Below are 19,800 nucleotides of genomic sequence, written 5' to 3' on the forward strand. Positions count from 1 at the left end.
TCAGAATTAGGTTTTATGTTAATGACTTTCTAAGATCAAGGGCTGCCTCTTCCTCCTGTCTCACTGTCTTTCCCTTCGCATACATGCTGCATTCAGATCACTTTTACAAAAATGATGTTCTCATTGTGAGCATGTGCTTGAGACCTTACTTATACCTTATAGGCTGATGATTGGCTTTATCCTGCCGAACATGAAGGTGTCAGTAGGTATTAATAATACTGTGAAAGAGATAACAGTATTTCCATAAATTGACCTTCTTGATGATGACTTCACCCCATTTTCTTCAGTTCAGTTTAATGACTTGAAGAGTGTTCAGTGATGAAACCATTCCCAAGCATAAATTATTCACTACAGGAAAAGAAGTAGTAGTTCCATTTTGCAATTTTCCATCAGTGGCTGAACCTCTGTAGGTGAATTGTCTGCAGAGGCAGAACAATTCTTCTGACCCTCGTAAACTTATTCACACCCTTTTTTAAAACAAGATAGCAATAAAAAAATTGAATAAGGAGAAAAAGCATTTTCTTTAAATTAATGTTGACCCATCCATTTGTGCTCTTTAAAATGTGTGTGTGTATATAAATGCATATACATACAGCATGAGGAAGAAAACGACTTCTTTAAAATATGTTTACTCTAGTTTATTAACAAGGAACTTCATTTAAAAGATACAAATAGGAAAGATCAAGGAGCTGGACTAGAACCAACATGACCATAAATATTTTAAGTGTTTGCCATTGCATACCAGACACAAATAAACAGAGAAGGAGATTATAACTTGTATTTCTAAATATAAAATTATTTACCATCTGCTTAATATTTGCATATTCAGTACTAGTTCTTTAGCTACATTTCTGAAATTATGATTTCCCTATTATCTCTCTATTGCTTATTATATCACACTGCCACATTCATCTGGAATTCAGTGAAGAGAAAAAATCTCTGACTTTTTGCAGCGAGATTTTTTCCAGGTGGTATGTACAGTATCTGCTGTCCTTCCCTGGTGTTTTTCCTGATCTGTTTCCTTGACATCTTGCATCTGCAGGAGGTGGTGGGGTGGAGGCAGCCTGCTGCTGGACTGCAGTGTCTGCTACTGTCTGAGAGAAATCTGCTCAGAGATGAGTCATAAATTCGCAGCCAGATCATAAGAATGGGCACCATACAGGGAAGCCTGTTTAGAGTTCCAGAATGCCTGCTTTCTGATTTATATATATATATATATATATATATATATTTTAATACATATCACACCCCTAACAGACTGAAAGTATGGACTTTTAGGGTACAAGGTCTATTTAAGCTTATACACTGTCATGAATGGAAACTACTGTTGAATTTATGCTGTGCATAAAGTCAGAGAGCAGAGATTTTGTTCCATCAGCACAATTTGGTCATACGATAATAGGCCTGTAAAGGATGGAAATTCTGCAGAGATTTTTGTAAATTAGTTTCCCACTTAAGCACATTAAAACACCAAAATGTTTCCTTTCCTTTTATGATGTATCCATTCAAAGATATCCCTTTCCCTGATGCTATTGGGATGATCATTTTTAAGCCACTAGTCAGAAGGTAGGATATGAGGAAATAAAAGGAAAGCTGTTCTATATATGCATCATAATCTTCTGATATTCAAGGGAACATAATCTTATATTAGGAACTACCTGGCTGTTCCAAGTGGTCCCGAATTATGAAGATCTAAATCAAACCTGGTAGACCATCATATTTTAGCAATTCGATGCATTTTCTCTTGCCTTTTACCCTTATTACTGTGTAACCGCACAGAAGTTGTAATTCCTGAAAAGTCCCAGAATGGTAAATGCAGTTCAGATCTGAGCACGTGCTGGTTTCTCCGCTTTGAAAGGTAATTGAATGGGAACAAGTACAAGTGCAATTGAATATGTAGGCTAGAGGCACTAAGTTGCAGCCTCAAAGAGGTCATGCAGAAATGAATTTTTAAAAAGGACTATAAAATTGCATCTAAGATAGATGGGGTGCAAAAGCAATATTTAAATGAAATTGTTATGGATATAAGTCACTTGCCAGGCATTCTAACTATTTCCAACATAAAATATGTTTTCGCTTCATATATAAAACATTGTTATTATTCACATCCTGTGTCATGTTAACATATTAAAACTTAAATGTTTAATGCATATATTAAAATTTTGTGTCATCATTAACACCGCTGATGAATACCCTTTAACAAAAATAATGGAAAAGATATGTCAAGGCAGATAATTTTTACAATTAGAATAAAAATATGTAACTTAAAGTGTGATAAGATAGAATCGCTTAATTCAAAGTTTCACAATCCCCTCTCCTTGCTCGTGGGAATCTAACTGCCATTTGTTTTCCTATTAAATGACATTTCAAATACTTTATTATAAACATAAATCACATCTCCTTTTGAGAAGGCAAATGACAAACTAAATTTGAGGTCTGACTTGCATTTCTATGCTCTACCCAGGACTAAATAGATGAGCAGTTGCTATATAGATTGTATTTGATGGATAAACAAAGAGAGGCAGTAGGTTATGGAAAACATGTCACTTGGAACTGACATCTGCCCTCATAATTCGTGAGTGTCTTACCCTGCCGTGTCACCTCCGCAGACATCAGTTCTCCATCCTGGTTCACAACATCCAGGGGAAGAAATTTACTGTTTTTTAAGTCAAGCTGCCTTGTGTAAAATGCATACCTTGCCCTAATGGGGGATGTTCTCTTCTGTGTGGTCAGGTAGCCAGGGAGAAATGCCCTCAGTACTGGGGATGAGGTGTGCAGAGCAACATGCAGTTGCAGGGGAGCAGGAGAGTGCTGCCAGGGAGATGGGATCAGAGGAAGCGTGCTCAGACTGTCCTTTGTGGGGATGCCGTAGTATGGGTGACACTATTCCAGCCAGCAAGGTGTCACCAGCATCGTCTCAGCTTCATGGTCACTGGGTGTGTTTAAATGGAACCTTACAGAGAAATTTTTTTCCATCAGCAATGATTTCCTTCCCTGACATGCAGGAGGTGTTGGTGCTAGCAATCCATCAACACTTCTCCCATAGACCCACACAGAGCGAGTGCACGCACGGGTGCCACCGAGGCAAAACCTCTGTTTGATCAGCAGGGTGATACATCTGGGCTAGATATTTTAATATAGAGACATGATTAGGTTTGTCTGTGCCAAATCTAGAGATACCCTTGGACCCCACTGAATTCACTTGAATTAATGAAACAAGGGTTCACTCATTAAGGTTCTAAAAGTGGAGAAAGGAATTCAATTATCTTAATAAAATTGCTGAAAACTACAAGGTGCAACATACTGGAGTGGCAATCCCTAACCTTTACATCACATCATTTCTATCTCTTACAGTTTATTATCATTTTTATAAAGATAAGGTGTTTGGGTATGTTTTTTTCCCTAAAAACATATTCATACAATCAAGTAGTTAAAAAATTATCTCAACTTTCATTTAAATATGATGCACTTATTGATCATACAGCTGTAAAGAAAAATTTAAGGATTTGACTCCTCAGGGTCCACAATCAAAAAGAAAAGCAAATAAAACTTTAAGTTGGGTTTTTTTTTTTCCTTTGGTAAGCTTATGGGGTTGTAATTGACCAGTATTCAGTGAACCAGCTCAAGATTTCTGAAATCTGGACAGTGGCAATATCAATGCTCTTGTTCTGCAAGAGCATTTTGTCAGCACATATTTGGACTGACGCCCATAATTCATTCATGAGCTACACATTCAACCCAAATATGTACTGGAAAAATTCCTTAACCATGTCATTCACTTCTATTTGGGTGATATGTTCTTATAATGTGTAATGGAGAAACACAAGCTGCTCTCATACTGTAGTATGCTTTTTATTTTCACCTGTTATTGTGGGTGAGAAAATTAGTTTAGCCTGATTATTAGCCAAATTAATTGTAATGGGGAAGAGAGTGTCCCACTAGAACACCAAGAATAAACTTAATTTCACTCTCTTTCTTTGTGATACAAATCAGTAAATGAGTTTAGATATTTGCTTTCTGCCTAGTATTTCTCTGTCTTCCACTAGCACAAAATTATTTAAGAATAGTTTAATGATATTTTTTTCAAATAGACAGATTAACCACATTTATTTTCAGGGAAAGAGTGAGAGGGATTTGTAAAGCTTTAAAAGTTCCTGTGCATAACTGTCACTTTTAAAAACCTATCTCTTAATATATTTTAATCTTTCCTCTGTCACTTGAAGACTTTTTTCATTTCAATCTTTCTTAAAAAATTGAAGTATTTGAGGTTTTTTGTTTAGTTTTTCTTTGGCGTTTTTGGGGTATTTTTGTTCTGTTTTGCTTTATTTTGTTTTGTTTTTGTATTTGTTTGTTTTAGGAGCATAAGAAATATTAAATTTGTCCTTTTTTAGTTTGGCTTAAAAATAGGGTTTTTTTAACTCAGCTAATGTGATGCTGATATTCATGATACCTTAAAAAAATTTACAGGAACAACCAATTGTGAAATATGTAGGTTTTTCCTCATATTTTCTGGAATTACTTGACTTAATGTTAGTCAATCTGAATTAAAAAATAGAACAAAAAACCATCATTTTTCTAATGATCTGAGTCTGAAAGAAATTTTGAAGGAAGGTTGTTTCTGAAAGAATTCCATGACATAGAAAATGATCCACCAATAGGCAAGAAAAGAGGAATATTCAGTTCTAATAACTAATGATAAAAATACCAGGAAATTTTTAAAACACCCTGATATGTAGCAGAACACATCAGATTCAGGTGAATCTGATAAATACAAGGAATAAGAATTATAAGAGTTGTAATTTTATTAACTGTTTAACATGGCATTTTCTGACACTGAATCATTAAAGGAAAATAAAAGAGGGCTAGTTTATATAAAAAACTTCTATATCTTTAATTATCCATTTTTAATCAGTTAAGCATAAATCAGTAGTCTTAAAAAAGAAAGTTTTCAGAAAATATATCCTTAGCCTTTGAAGTACAAGGATTACAACTATAACAAATTCTCTGAAATTAAGTTAAATTGAAACTGTCTTTTACCCTGTACAATGTCTAAAAAGGCTACTCTGAAATATAATGTAAATGTCAAAAAAGGGGAAAAATAATACCTGAGAAGTTATGGCAGACCTAATAGTGTTCCTATAAAAATAATGCAGAAAATTTGACTGTAGTTTCCATCTAAGTAATATATATTTTGGAAATAAAAACTTTCATTAAAATGAATTTTAAAAAAACAAATTAAAATGAATTAAAAAAAAAAAAAAGACAAACCCAAAAAGATGACAGAGCTTATAATCATGGTATCATCATCGTGAGATAGGGTGGAACATAGCAGGATAAAAAGTTAACTGTTACACAATTTCCCATACTCATGCCTATTTAGGAAAAAAATAACCCTGTAATTTGAAATATTGTAGGTGTACATCACGGATTACTGAATAAAAAATGCATATAAGGTGTAGTGCAATTTCAACTTCATAATGTTTTGTCCTGAGATGTTAATAGGGTAGCTTTAAAAAGAGATTGGGCAACATTTGCCTATAAATATTTTTCTGGACCATTTATATACTGAAGCAAATAAAATTCTAAAAGTATAATATATATAAATTAAGTATAATAAAGTATAATATATATATTTAAAAATTCCCTTTTCAAAGGATCATAAGGGAAGTACAATCACCATATTTTACCATATCATATATATAATTATTATATATTATATATTGTATATTATATATTATATATTAATATATTATATATTTATATATTCCCTTATATGCATTTCCTTATAGATTATCTTGGAAGATCCCAGTGTACATGATAATACAAATCAAAGCAGCTGTTCTTTTATCCATTGCACTACAAACAGAGACCTACTGCAGTCAGTGCTGACTACCAGAGTTGTCAGATTAACACACCGGGGCAATTGAGCAAGGGAGGTGATTTCCTCTTCTCAGTGTGCAACTTGAGAGTGTGTCACAAATCACTGCTCTGTATCTGTTTTTTGCTGTTGTGTCTAAAACCTGCCTTCTGCATTCCTCTGTATATATCTTCATGGAACCAGATACACATAAATCATCACTTTACAAATCTCAGCTTCTTAAATACAGCCTTGCATACCTGGCCTGATGACAGCAGCCTTGAGCACCTGGCAGCTCCCACTGCTACCAGCAGCAGCAGATGAATTATCGACACAGCTTTGGAGTCAGGTACCAACATGGACACAACACAGGCAATTTGGTCATACAGGGGACCATGCTCTGGTGATGACACCACTAGCACAAAATGTCCTAGATTATCTGAAATAGGACTTAAGCACTCTTACTTTCTAAAGCAGGACAGTTGCACACAGACAGGACACTGGAAATTATCTGTTCCCCTTCAAATCTCCTGAAACATGCCTAGGAGTTGCTCAGGGTGGTATTGGCTGGTGGTGCTAGCAAGTCCAAAGCAATGGAAGAGCCTAAACTAACAATTCAATACTACAGAGGGTCAGGGTCCAATCCTAAGGAATATTCCCTGGCAGGTGTCAGTAGAGGAGCATGAGTCTTGCTGCAGAAACCACATTTACTTTCCAATCAATAAAGTATTAGAGACAAATCTTTTCTTCAGCAGCCATGGGAAAGTGAAAACAGAGAAAAACATTCAGATAAGATGAAAAATTGTGTTTCAGTGTTTAATGGTAATAGACACTCAGATTTTTTCCAGATGCAGTATATTTCACTCACACTTTAAGCAGCCAAGTGTTTCTGTGGCAAATCTCAAACCAAACTTCACAGTTTAGTCTCAGAAAAAGTGAGTGTTTAATTAAAAACTGCCACTTATAAAACAAGTTTCAGTTTATTTGTATATGTATATTTAGTCAGTTAATGTGCTGGAAATTAGCATTTACTGATGGAAGGGTAACACATAGTTCTAAATGCCATCAAAACAGAAAGTAAAGGAGGGAAACTTAGCAGTGTTTCTGATGAAATGAAAAACATGATGTGTAGTGATTTCAACTAGCCACCAGGTATCCAGGCCAACAGGCTGAGTTGCTCTAAATACACATAAACAGGGATGGAGGAAAAAGTCTTTTCACACTCCTGAAGCTTTCTTTACCAATATTCTCACACAGGCTTGGTGTGACTGTAGTTTTGAAAGGCTGAGGTCAAATACTCCGTTTCAGAGTTCAGGTTGTTTTCTCCCTTTCCCAAAGAGCAGCCACTATCTGTTATTTCCTGCAGGGCGTGTGTCAAGCCCATCTCAGTGGGGCTGGCTCTCCTCTCTAGAAGGCTTTCCCAGGGAAAGGTAGGCTGACCACCCTCATGATGGTGGCTGCCACTTCTACCGCTTGCAGTGAGGAAATTCAGCTTGACTCAAGGAAGGGGACCCCCTCCTGATTTCCACGGACAGGGAATGCAGTAGTAAGCAAAAAATGAATGGGGGAAGCAGAAGGCATTCTGGAGTGCCAAGGGGAAAGTACTTTGAGAGTGGTTGAAGAGAGTTGAAGGGATGGGTCTGAAGGGACTTTGAGAAAAGAGTGCATGAACATAAAACATGGGGGAAGGTTGTCAGAAATCAGACAGCACCATGTAAATGTAGGCTAAAAGAGAGTGTGGGGTCTCTAGGCAGAATACAGGATGCAGTCTGTACATAAAAAATTATTGAAGTGCTAAGCATCTAAAAATAATTGCATGCAAAACATCTGATGAACATGAGGTGCTAATGTAAATGAACTGCTAAATGTACATATATATGTATACAATCAAGTAAAATATAATTATCATTGCAATATCAGTAGGTAATAAATATACACTATATAATACCATATATTATATATTGTATATATAATATATTATATATATATTTATATATAAAATATAAAATATAAAATATAAAATATAAAATATATAAGATATAAGATATATAAGATATAAGATATAAGATATAAGATAAAATATACATTATATAATATATAATGATTTTTAGGGTTTCAGCAGCACAGGGTCTTTCAGCACAGGAGAGCTGTACACACTTCCTCCATTGCACACTGAACAAGCAGAACTTTCACTCTTTTAAAAAGAGTCAGAACACAAAAACAATTTTTAAAAAATGGAGCAACAGTGAGATTAAGTATGTCTGTCTCCAAAACAAATGGAAATTGAAGGCTGTCCTGAGGACCTTGCAGATTAATGAGGAAAGAAGACATCACTAGCTTAAAAAAGTTACCCAGTCTGGGGACCGGGCAGTTGTTTCACCCTCCAGTGCAACTGGATATTAGCAGCTTCTTGACCTGCAGGAGTGTGAGTTGTCCAGACACCTCAAAATGTAAAATGCAATGCAATACAGTGTTGTAGCCATTTTCCTTGGGTCCATAAGCCAGTTGTCTACCTTTGTACAGGGATAACCACATACAACATAAAAACACATATAATAGCTAGCTTAACGCCTGCTGAGTTTAAATGCACACATATTTACAAGGTATTTATTGAAGGAACTACTGCCTCTGAATCTCCTTTTGCATTTTAATAAAATCAGCCTTTCTGAAGAAGATAGTTATGTAGAGCCTCTCTGTATCTCAAAAATCTCACCCATCTTACTCCAATTAAAAACTGGAATACAACTTGCTTTTAGATTGCTCTGACTAGGAAGACCTGAAGAATGTTCCCCCGCCCAACATCATTTCAATTCATCTTTACTTTACTTTGCTGGAAGTGCGTCTTTGTAACTCGCGGTGCTGAGTGAAGTGCCCTGCTGTGACATGAGACGTCGGGTTCTGTCAGTCACATCAACTGATGTGATGTGACGGAGCCTAATGTGATGGGACCAATGCCCTGCTGAATGTCTACTGTGTCACTGCGGTATTTTGGTTTCTCTGAGAAGAAATGCAGTGAAGGAAGCTGGGCTTCCCACAGCTGATGAAGCTAAATGATTTTGTAAATGAAAATTCAATAAGGTGTTTGCTGCATATGCAGGCACAAGTAGCATATTTGGTATGTTTTTTTTTATTATTTGTTTCCAATGGCAAACCAATGATATCCATTCATGAATTTTGCATAAATTTTCCGTCCATCCTATAAAACTCTGACTAGGGTCTATCTGAGGGCGGGACTTGGAGTGCTGCCTCTTGGAGTGCTGCTCTGCTTGGAACAAATGCTGTTTCTGGAAGACTCATCCACTACTCCCTGGTGGGTACCACAGTGCAAATTTGAAGGTCTCCTCTTGCAGCCCCTTCTTGCTCAGAGCCAACAGCAACTGCTTTTACTAGCAGCTTTTTCACACCAATCCTACCCTAAGCCCCTGATCCTCAGCAACAAAACATCTTGAGGCAGTTTGTCCTAGTGGCAGTTCCTCTCAGAATGCAAACTAGTCTCTGAAAAAGCACCATAAAGTTTACTCAGATCTTAAAAATGTTTTCAGAATACTTCCAAGGAAATAAACCCAGTAATCACCCATTAAGACATCACACTTAGCAGAAATGTTGATTTTTAAGGATATGGCTTTCCCTACTCTTTTGGCAGTGACAGCCCTCAGATCTCTGTATCTCGTTTCTCTTAGCAGTCCTTCCACATGAGACAGCCACAGGAGCTGGTGAAGCCCATAAAAGAAAGCGAGTCTTGTCCTCATCATCTGCCAGTAATACAGCTCCCTGTGAAATTGGATGGGTAATGAGAGTAAATTATCTTTTTCTCAAGTCAGCCCCAGGTGGGAGTTCTAGCAAGAATTTTTTATATCTTTTGGCTAAGTGCTCCACTCTGTGAAATGTTAACCATTCCAACATTGTATTATCACTAGTTTTACCATAGTGATCTAAAACGATTGTCCTGGCACTAAGCAGCTATTTCAAGAGAAAGCAAGTTTTGCGAAAATCTTTCAAAATGGCTTTACTTTTTCTCAATCACAGAGAAATTGCAGATTAGCTTTTTACTCCTAGCCCCCCAGTTTCTGTACATATTGATTATGGTAGAAATGCACCCCTGTTTATTATTCTCATTATGGAGTAGTCCAATAAATAGCATGGAGCATGTTGCAGGAACAGGGAAAGCCCTTTGGGTTACATATAGATAGACATGGATGAAACATCTTGTGTCAGAATTCACAGAAATGTGCAAGAATGATGGTACATATCTTCTGGCACAATTTCTTAGGAATGTGTCAGCCATGTTGCTATTATACAAAAGCTTATTTGAAAAAAACCCTAACAAATAAACCCCAACTCAATCCAAGCTATCAATTTTTATGTAGCTAAACAATCAATTTATGCTCCCACTCCATTTAAGAGTCTCCTGAGCATTGCAAGTTCCATCACTGAAACTTCTTTGTTTTTATTTTACATTGGAAATTGCTGGCTTAGACAAAGGTGGACCAAGCACATCAAAAGGGAAAAATAAGCAAAAAAGCCTGCATTTAAGGAAAGAATAATTGGGATTATTTGTTGCTAGTACAAAATGTGTTATCTTGGTAGAAAACAGAAAAAGTGCTGTGTGGAGGAGAACAGGGAGACAGAGAGCAAACCTAATAACTGGAGCTTAAAAGGGACTTGGAAAATATTCATTTCAATGTGTAGAATTCACAAAGACAAGGTCCACATACAAAAAACAGATGAAGTTGTGTGTTCAACAGTCCCAACACTGAGATGCATGGCAGAGGGGCTATCAAAATGAACTCATACCAAATGCTGCTGCATGGAGCACATGAACAACACCTTCCTCCACTGCCATACAAAGCTGCCAACACACAGCACTGAGTAAAGCAGGTTTTTAAAACTCTTTCTTTAAGCCAAGATATAGATTCTTGTGCATAGAACTATAAAACAGTCTTTTGAATGTAGATGACTGTCTCATTCCTCATGAAGGGAAGATGAGGTGGCAGAAATATCATTCCTCCTTGGAAATAAGTTCAGACAGTTTCAAACTGGGTGCATGGCTCAGGTTTCCCAGTCATGTGCAAGAACTCCAACCTACTAATCATCTCCTGTTTTCCAAAAGGCAGGCTTTCTTTTTTGACTGCACCACACCCCTTGCCCCTCAGGCCTTCACACCATGTGTCTGACTTACAGTGACTGTGCACTGGGGTAATGACAGTGCTGCTGGGTGCACTCTTACCTCCCCAGGCCCATCACATTTGAGGTTCAGATGTAGGAATGGTAAGGCTGCAAAGCCCTACAGGGCTTTGGATCTGCAGTGCTCTGTCCAAATAAGATAAGGGCAACCCTCTATGCATGTGGTAACATCAAGGCTATAAATAAGCTTTGTGGTGTAAACAGAGGTTCCTGGATAGGCTCTCTTACCCTTAATAGTTAGGCAATGTAATTGTTACTTATTTTTTAATTGTTCCCTTTGATTTAATTGCCTATATGCTCCCTAGGGTGCATTTTAGTTACCAAACTACTACTTTGGATCCTGGCTAAGTACTTCCACATAAAAGTGAGTCTTGAAATTCAGGAAAAGGTGAGTTCCTCATTGCTGGACCACAACTGGCAGTGGCCCGTAGTTTAAAATTGAGGATTTACAAGGTACAAGTGGAATTCTCCCACTCATGGCATAAGTGGAGACAGTTGGTGGGAAGGAGGTTATGAGGGTGACATCTACCTATTTTCTCCATACCCATTAATGTGCACAGATGGGTGTGGTGGCCATGTTCCAGCACATGGGACAGTTGTGGTGCACTGTGTCCCACTTGCATTTCCACAATGGCTACTGGAGAGATGAAAGCTTGCAGGCAGGAATTTCCAGGAATGGGCTGTTGGCTGCCAGCACTACTCCTCTGAGATTTGGGACCGGTAGGTGCTGACATCGCACTCTGTGCTCTAGTGCTCCAGCACTGGATGGGGAGATGGCAATCCTGTATGAAGAATGTCATCAGAGCATCATCAGTCTGAATCCAGAGGAGAAGGAAATATTTTCTTCTGGACATGGTCTCTGAAAGGGTGCAATGAAATCATCTCCATCTGCAATGGCTGAAAAAGCTTTGGGAGTTGTCCAGGAGGAGGGTCACTGGAGGGAATGGCTGTGCCTTGGCAAGGAGATGACTTGCGTGATCAAACAGGCATCCTCTCCCTCCAGTATTTATGTCTCATGATTATTGGAAAGGAACAAGGTAGAGAAAGACACAGCAGTTGATGGATTAGGATGCTACTTAATTTTCATTTTGTGTATCTTCAGATGAAAAATGAGACCTTTTAACCTTCTAGCAAGCTCCCTGCTATAATCTCCATTGTGGATTCTGTAAAAATTTGGCTGTTTAGACACATAAGGATGCTTCTTCACCCTTGGTACAAGTGGCTGTTAAACAGTGCTGTTATGTCTATATCTAAGATTTAGGCACTTGGATTCTGCTTGTGCAGAGACAACAGCAGCAACAATGGGACAGGCAGTACTGCAGAAAACAGTGAAGATGCTTCTGTCAGGGTACCTTGGCTAGTCTTTGTTCAGAGCAGGATAGCAATTTTAGACAAAGACTTAGGGGTAAGTATGAAAATTAAAGGGTCAGTTGCATTTGCAAGGGAAAAGAGGATTCTGTAGCTTGATTAGTCTTAAGTCTATCTCAGATAAAATTATTTATTCTTTCTATAATTATTTCTAAGACACTTGACTCTTCATTACATACAGCATGACAAACTCAGGTCTTGCCATTATATTCATTAATTCTGCATAGTTTTTCCCTGCCTCTTTCTGTTTTCTACTCCTCCCTTAGTTTCAATCTCGAAGAAATATCATGTAATAATAGAATAAAACTTTATTTCATTTTTCTGTGTGCATATAGATCCCAAATGCTTGGAGGAGCATCAGAAAATATTATTTTGTCTGGAACTTTTAACAGGCACAAGAAAAAGTGACAGCAATTGTATTTGAAGTGTGGACATTGTACATAAAACAATTACATCTCATGCCTTTTCCTTTTGGGTAAAAGAATTGCCATTATAAAAGTAGTTTCCATGGGGTGAGATTTTCAAAACACCAAGCATACACCATTGGGACCAAATTTCTAGAAAGCTTTAGCTCTGGCATAGAAATAACTGGCCAGATGTCCAAAGAGCTCTAAACACTAGATTGTGAGCATTTATAAAAATCTGTCCTGTATTTAAGAGCATAAATGAGAGATGAGCTATTTGGAAAAATCTCATCTCCATGCTGGGTGTTGAGCTGGCTTGAAAAAAAAGTCTTGGTCTGAGGCTCTTTTTGTGGGGGGATTGTTTTTTGTTTTGGGGTTTTTTTGGTCTTGTTTAGAGATTTTTTTTCTGTTGTTTTTAAAAGGGAACTGGTCTTGCATGTCATTGTTTACTGGTTTTGTGGAGCTTTTCACTTCTAAGCACATATTTCAGTTTGTCCATCCAAACAGTCCAGTTGCCTTTACGCAATATTGGTGTACTTAAACTAAGCATGTCCTTTGCTGGGTTGGAGATTAAATTTATTTTTTCAAATACTTCCCCGTGTAACTGTGAAATGTACACTGTCTTTACCAACAGGTGATATGCATGGCAGAGGTGTGACTGAATGGGGGCCAGTCACAGTAAAGCAAAGTTTATCTCAGTGTCTGTGGCTGTCTAACTCTGCAATAAGCTCTAAATATTGCAGTTGAGGCACAAATGCGAAAGTTTTTTTCGGGTAAAGTATTGGCAACATTTCTTCTGGAGATGTGCAGCAAGAGTCGAGTAGGCTAGAAATGTGCTGGAGAAAGTCCAGAGAAAGGCAATGGAGCTGGTGAAGGGTCTAGAGAGTAAGTCCTATGAGGAGCAGCTGACAGAGATGGGGGATGTTTAGTCTGGAGAAAATGAGACTCAGAAGTGACCTTTTCACTCTCTATCTGAAAGGGAACTGTAAGCAGGTGGGGGTCAGACTCTTTTCCCAGGCAAGAAGTGACAGGACAAGAGGAAATGGCTTCAAGCTGTGCCTGGAAGTCCAATCTGGACATCATGGAGAATTTTTTCACTGAATGGGTGGTTAAGTGGACTGCCCAGGGAGTTGGTGGAGTCACCAGTCCCTGGAAGGGTTCAAGAAGCAGATGAACATAGCACTCCGTGATGTGGTCTAGTTTATAAGGTGATGATTAGTCAAAGGTTGGACTTGATGATCTTGGGGGCCTTTTCCAAACTGGATGATGTTGTTATTCTGTGAAGTGGACCTATACCAAAAGAAACAGGAAACTTGTATCCACCCACTAAAAAATATTCCGCAGTCTGTAAAGTCTTTTGTGAGACTTGCTCTAAAGAACAGTGAAAATGGGCACCCTCCATTCCCTCTGGAGACCCAGTGTTGGTTAGAGCACTGAAGGGTAAAGTAATATATCTTCTATTTCTTTTAGAGGAATATATATCTACTTTAGGTATCAATTCAACTTTGGAGAATAATTTAGTCATACTTGTAAATGGCATTCCAACAAAAAAGGTCATCAGATTTGACAGCATTGGATTGAATTATGGAAAACTAAGCCTGACTTTCTGGTGTTAAAAATGTTAACCCTTTTTTCCAGCAGGTATATGATGGCAGGAATCTGCTACAAATTTCCATGAAGGTAGGAGGAGATAGGAACACAGAACTGACTACACATTAAGCCGTTCTTTCAGAATATCCCAGCAAAGCTTACTTTGAATATTTCATCCTCTATATAAGCCTAAAACTCTTTCCAGATATTGAAAAGGCATGGACAACAGCTCTTGTAGAGGATTGAATGTATTGCAGGTCAGGCAATCTCAAGGTTGGCTGATGGATGAGATAAACACCTCTCATCACTATGCTGGATCAATCCTTACTTAAGTGCTAGATTTATGACTGCTTCTCCCATCCATTTTCAGATTCTGTCATTGCTTCTGCTTTGGCTCAGGGCCACATTAAGTTGTTCTACTATAAGTCAATGTTTAGAGCCCCAGGTCCTGGAGTAGAAAGTGATTTCACAACCTCTGCTCTCAATTAAAAGAAAATACAATTTTTGTGCATCAGTGTTTGCCTGTGTATAGCACGTACTGCCTTGGCATGTCCACTCCCTGTTTCAGTGCTTTCAAAAAATGGGGCATTGCAACATATAACCCTGACTGGAATATTTTCTGGAGATGATGTCACCTGATTCTTAATTTCTAATTCTTCTGATCCCAATTTTTGGGAACTGAAATAAAGGGACAGAGTGAGCAGTTCTGTTACAGGCATCCAATTTTGCTTCACAGCTGAAACCATCACATCTCAGACCCCCTGATTTTTTGGAAGCGATGCAGTGTTTTCCTTCTACAGAAAACCCAAAATTTCATGGGCTGATGAGATTCTAATCCAGCAGGCAGTTACTATGTTGAAATGCCACCCAGGCATGGGTGTGGCCAAGCTGTGACAGAGAGGTCAGCACTTTCCAGCATCTCCAGGTCTGCCAATCTCAGAGCTAGAGAAACCCACAGGGGACAATTTTTCATCTTCTACATAAACTTCTTTTGGGAGCAGTTTTTTTTCCAGAAGAAAATTGCTAAGCATTTCTATATGACAGCTTCATTTTCTGTCCATCAGCAGCATAGTGCAGGCAGACTGCTGTGTCAGGCAGCTACCATGAACACGTGCCTTAGAGATCCACCAAACCTTTTTCCCATAGAGATATTGTTCAGTTCTGCTGGAGGTACTGAACAGCACAGTAGCTCTTGCCAAAACACTTCCTTGTACATTTATTTAGTGTGTACAAAGTAACTATTCCTCCAGCATTTATCCACTCTACTTACCTGCCTTTTCTTTCTTTTTTTTTTTTTTTCTTTTAGAAATATATTGCCAGTAGGGAATTAAAAGGGCAAAAAGTGTTGTTTAGCCTATCTGTAGAGAGAACGACATGAAATAACAGGAATATGCAAAACTAAACCAGCCCAACACTGGCAGCTGGACTAATCATCATAAAGGTATTCAGCATGAATGTCTTTCAGTAAGTACATGGGTCCACAAAACATCTATGCACACTTTTTAAACCTTGTGTGCCACAGAAGTTGTGTCCCTGCAGACCTTCTGTGGCCTGGTAAGAAAACCTCAGGTATATAGCAGTGCAAATCTTTATTTGTGTATGCACATCAAGATCAGTGGATCTTCCTCTGGTTAGACAGGCAACCATGACTGCAAACTCCTGGACAGGACCAGAACCTTGTAACTCCAAAGCAGTCATTTAACTGGTAGGAGCAGCCTTCTCTGTCTGTCTTACTCAAATTCTTGCACAAAACCCTTACTGAGGAAAAACTGAACCACAATCACAACTTCTGAATTCAATAGAATTTCTAAATCCAGAGCAAAGGAATTCTGCTCTCATGCTAAGAGCCTGGTAATCTTCACTGAGCAAAAAATCTTATCCCTGAAAGGGCTGTGAATGGTATTACAGCTGAAAATTTTCCAGTGATATTAATTTTCCATCTGAAAACAAATTCACTATTGTAAAAATATCTTGAAAGACAATGATGCAATATATCAAGGCAATAATGCAAAAAAGCATACTTAGCTCTCATCAACAAGAAGCAATTTGATAAAGTCAAATAAAAAATTTTACTGAAATTTACATTTACTGGATATTTTAAACAGTTATTTTAATTTATTTAAGATTTATCTGGGATTTCAATCTGTGTACCAGTCTGAGCTGAAGTAAAATTTTGAAAGATTTGTCTCTTAAATGGAATTTGAAGACTAAATTCTCAATACTAAGAATTACTGATGGAAATAAAGTTTTTTTTTACTCTGATGTGTAGCTGTGCAGCACTGGGGCCTGCTAGAAACTAACAGAAATGAAGCGCTTAAGTACCACCATAGAGGAGGGAACTCACTTCCTTCTTCTTTGATTTAATCTGCCATTGACTTGAAGAGTATCTTTAAAGGACTGAATATATAATGATCACGTAATACACTTAATAAGCAGTCACTTGCTGAGTGCTGTCTATACAGTTACTTCTAGCTGGAATGCTGGTGCTGAATATTTGAATTCCCTCTTTTGCCTTTCACCTCCTTTTCTCTGCCAAGCTGCGATTTCCATACTGGGTTATATCAACAGTGGTGGGAATAATGCTTCTAACTGCATCTCCGCTTCTATTAAAAACAAACATTTCCACATAAATCTGCTAATGTAAGGCATGGTATTACTTACTTTTTTTTTTTCCCTGTTAATGATGAAAACAAATGAGTAAGATTTATCTCTTTGACAAGTCATGTGGGTGTGAATCTTTAATTAGCATATAACAGGTTTAGACTTCAAGTCCCTATAGGCGTGGGAATCACTTAAAGAAGAAAATCCCACTTGGTAAATCTTTGGCTTGGGAAGCCAAGAATGTTATTTTAAGAGATACCTGTAAAGATGAAGATTGCGATCTTAGTGCATGTCAAGGTAAAAAAGCAAGCTATTTCATCTCCCAGAAACTCAGTGACCATACTTTGATGACAAGCCAGATGGCAGCTGTTCCCCAAGCCTGGTGCCAAGAAAGATGATTGGAGCTGCAATTTACCTTCCGTGGTGAAGCTCAATGCTGGAGCATACCACAGCTGCGGATTTGGCTGCTGCCAGTAGGTGTGTGCACAGTTGGTTTCCTCCCAATTTGGATTCATCAGGTAAGAGGCTGTATCAGTACCCAGCAATTATGAAATTGGCATGCGTTGGATTGTTTACTCACAGTAATATTCCTACTGGACTTTATTAAAACACCATCTGTTGTCAGTACAGACAAAGAATCAAACCGGAAATATCCACGGAGAGAGAGTGTGCATGTGCACGTGTGTGTGTGTGTGTGTATGTTCAGCTGTGTTGCAGGATCAGGTCACATTTCATATTCTCTTTTTTTCTTTCATCTTCCTTTACAGGTTGCTTTTCATAAAATGCCTATATTCCTAATCAATTTTTTCCCTCTCCTAATTCCACCCAGAAAAAGAAAATTAGAGCGATAAAAATAAAAACTGGTCAAAAGGAAGTTATACCTCTGTGAGTCATGCTGGAATGGAAATAAATGAGTCTTTGCATATGGGTGGGAGCAACATCAGCTTTACTACAAATTAAGGCTGAAATGGTTGAAGAAAAAAAATCATCTGGCTAAATGATATTCAGTTAGAACAAACTTCTGAGTTAATGTGTAGTATATAGGGTGAGTAATAAAGGATATCTGCCAATAATAATATCTTTAGGGCTTGAGAAAAAAAGGGACTAGCTTTTACAATCAGCTGTTTGCTCTTGATTACTTTTTTTCTTTAATCTTTCAGATGGGGATCAGATATTCTTAATACACAGCTGGTCTCCACAAATGGCCAAGAATAATTTTTCATATACCTACATATAATTCCAGGTGAAATTAATTAGTTGGAATTCTTCATCGGGTAACACACTAATAAAATATGATGCAAGTAATTAAAAATGCAAATACAGGGAAGAGAGTAGTAAAACTTAGATATGTCATTTCAGTCCTACAAAAAGGCATCTGTCAATTTAGATCTTTAGTGCATCCACTCACACATACACATACACAAAAAAAACCCTTTAAAAATAAAAATGTAAACAAGTCCCAGTTCACATCGTAAGATTAAAGCTGTAATAAAGGGAGAGAACACAAGCCAAGAACATCCCCTGGGAGAAGGAGGAAAGTGCGTTAAAATGCTTGGGTTGTTTATGAACTAAGTGTTTGGAGATCTCTCAGTGCTGAATGAAGGAGTTGGGGTATTTTAGAGGACCCACAGGGAGGTTATTTACTACTGTGGGGAGTCACTAAAGCCTGTTTTGCTCACTACACCCAGCCATCAGAAAGAAAATATTAGTCCTAATATAAGTGTGTGCAATCTACCACCTGTGGTGGGATTGTGCATAGTCAAGAGGGAGGGGATTTGCCCCAAATATGAGCCTAACCTTGTTGCATTATTTAATTTTATCCACATGTGGGCCAAAGCTCTTCCCTAAGTTATAACCACAAAGCCATTGCAGAAGTTTGACTCTGGGCAGTGTAGGGCATAATTTCCATGCCTATGGTATAATAAAAAAAAAATTCTCTCCCTTTTAATTTCATCATCTTCATCATCATCATCATCATCATCATCACTCCACCAAATTACTTAAGCCCTGAGTGCTTAAGTCATGTAGCCTACTCTATGAAGACTAAAATGGACCCACTGTATGAAAGCAGCAACCTCTCCTTGGGAGCAATAATGCTCCCAAAACCTAGGCTTTTGTTTATTGAAGCTCACAGAGGATTATCTCCTCAAGTATATACCAATGTTCCTCAAATCGGGAAGTTACAGTACTTTGCTTTTGTGCTTCAGTTTATGTATCTATTTATTCTCTTGATGAGAGGAATGTAACGTTTTACCTTGACTTATATCCTATGTAGAATTTTTTTTTTTTATTTTTTTTTTTTTTTTAAATCATGTTAGTAGTAATAATCTCAATAGTTAGACACTGGAAGAAGTTTCCCAGAGAAGCTGTGGATGTTGAAGGCCAGGTTGGATGGGTCTTTGTGCAACCTGGTTTGGTGGAAGATGTCCCTGCCTGTGGCAGGGGGAATGTAGCTAGATGTTCATAGAATCATAGATGAGAATCACAGGCTGAGTTGGAAGGGACCCAGAAGGATCATTGAAGCCCAGGACAGGATGCTCCCCAAGAATCACATCATGTGCCTGAGAACATTACCCAAATATTTAAGGTCCCTTCCAACCCAAACTTTGTAAGACTCTATGATCTTTTCCATTCCATCCATCAGCACATCACAGTAGCAGGTTCATTTTTCAATCAAATATATTTCTGCTAGTGCAACTAAGATGTGAGGTTTTTTTCTCTTATTAATGGAAATTTTGGACAAAATAGGATGTTGCTTAGCACACTCAAAAACCATTCTGCCATATGGCCTGAAGC

General features: G+C 37.9%; 1 long non-coding RNA gene across 1 annotated transcript in view; it reads left to right on the top strand.

Moving 5' to 3' along the window:
* LOC131576757 (uncharacterized) overlaps positions 1-19,800 on the top strand; it is a 77,547-nt gene that overhangs the window by 38,378 nt on the left and 19,369 nt on the right. The window contains exon 3 of the long non-coding RNA XR_009277064.1: positions 17,331-17,522. This is a non-coding gene — a long non-coding RNA (uncharacterized LOC131576757). The remainder of the gene's footprint in view (positions 1-17,330; positions 17,523-19,800) is intronic.

The sequence above is a fragment of the Poecile atricapillus genome, chromosome 2 (genome assembly GCF_030490865.1).
Source record: "Poecile atricapillus isolate bPoeAtr1 chromosome 2, bPoeAtr1.hap1, whole genome shotgun sequence".
NCBI lineage: Eukaryota > Metazoa > Chordata > Aves > Passeriformes > Paridae > Poecile > Poecile atricapillus.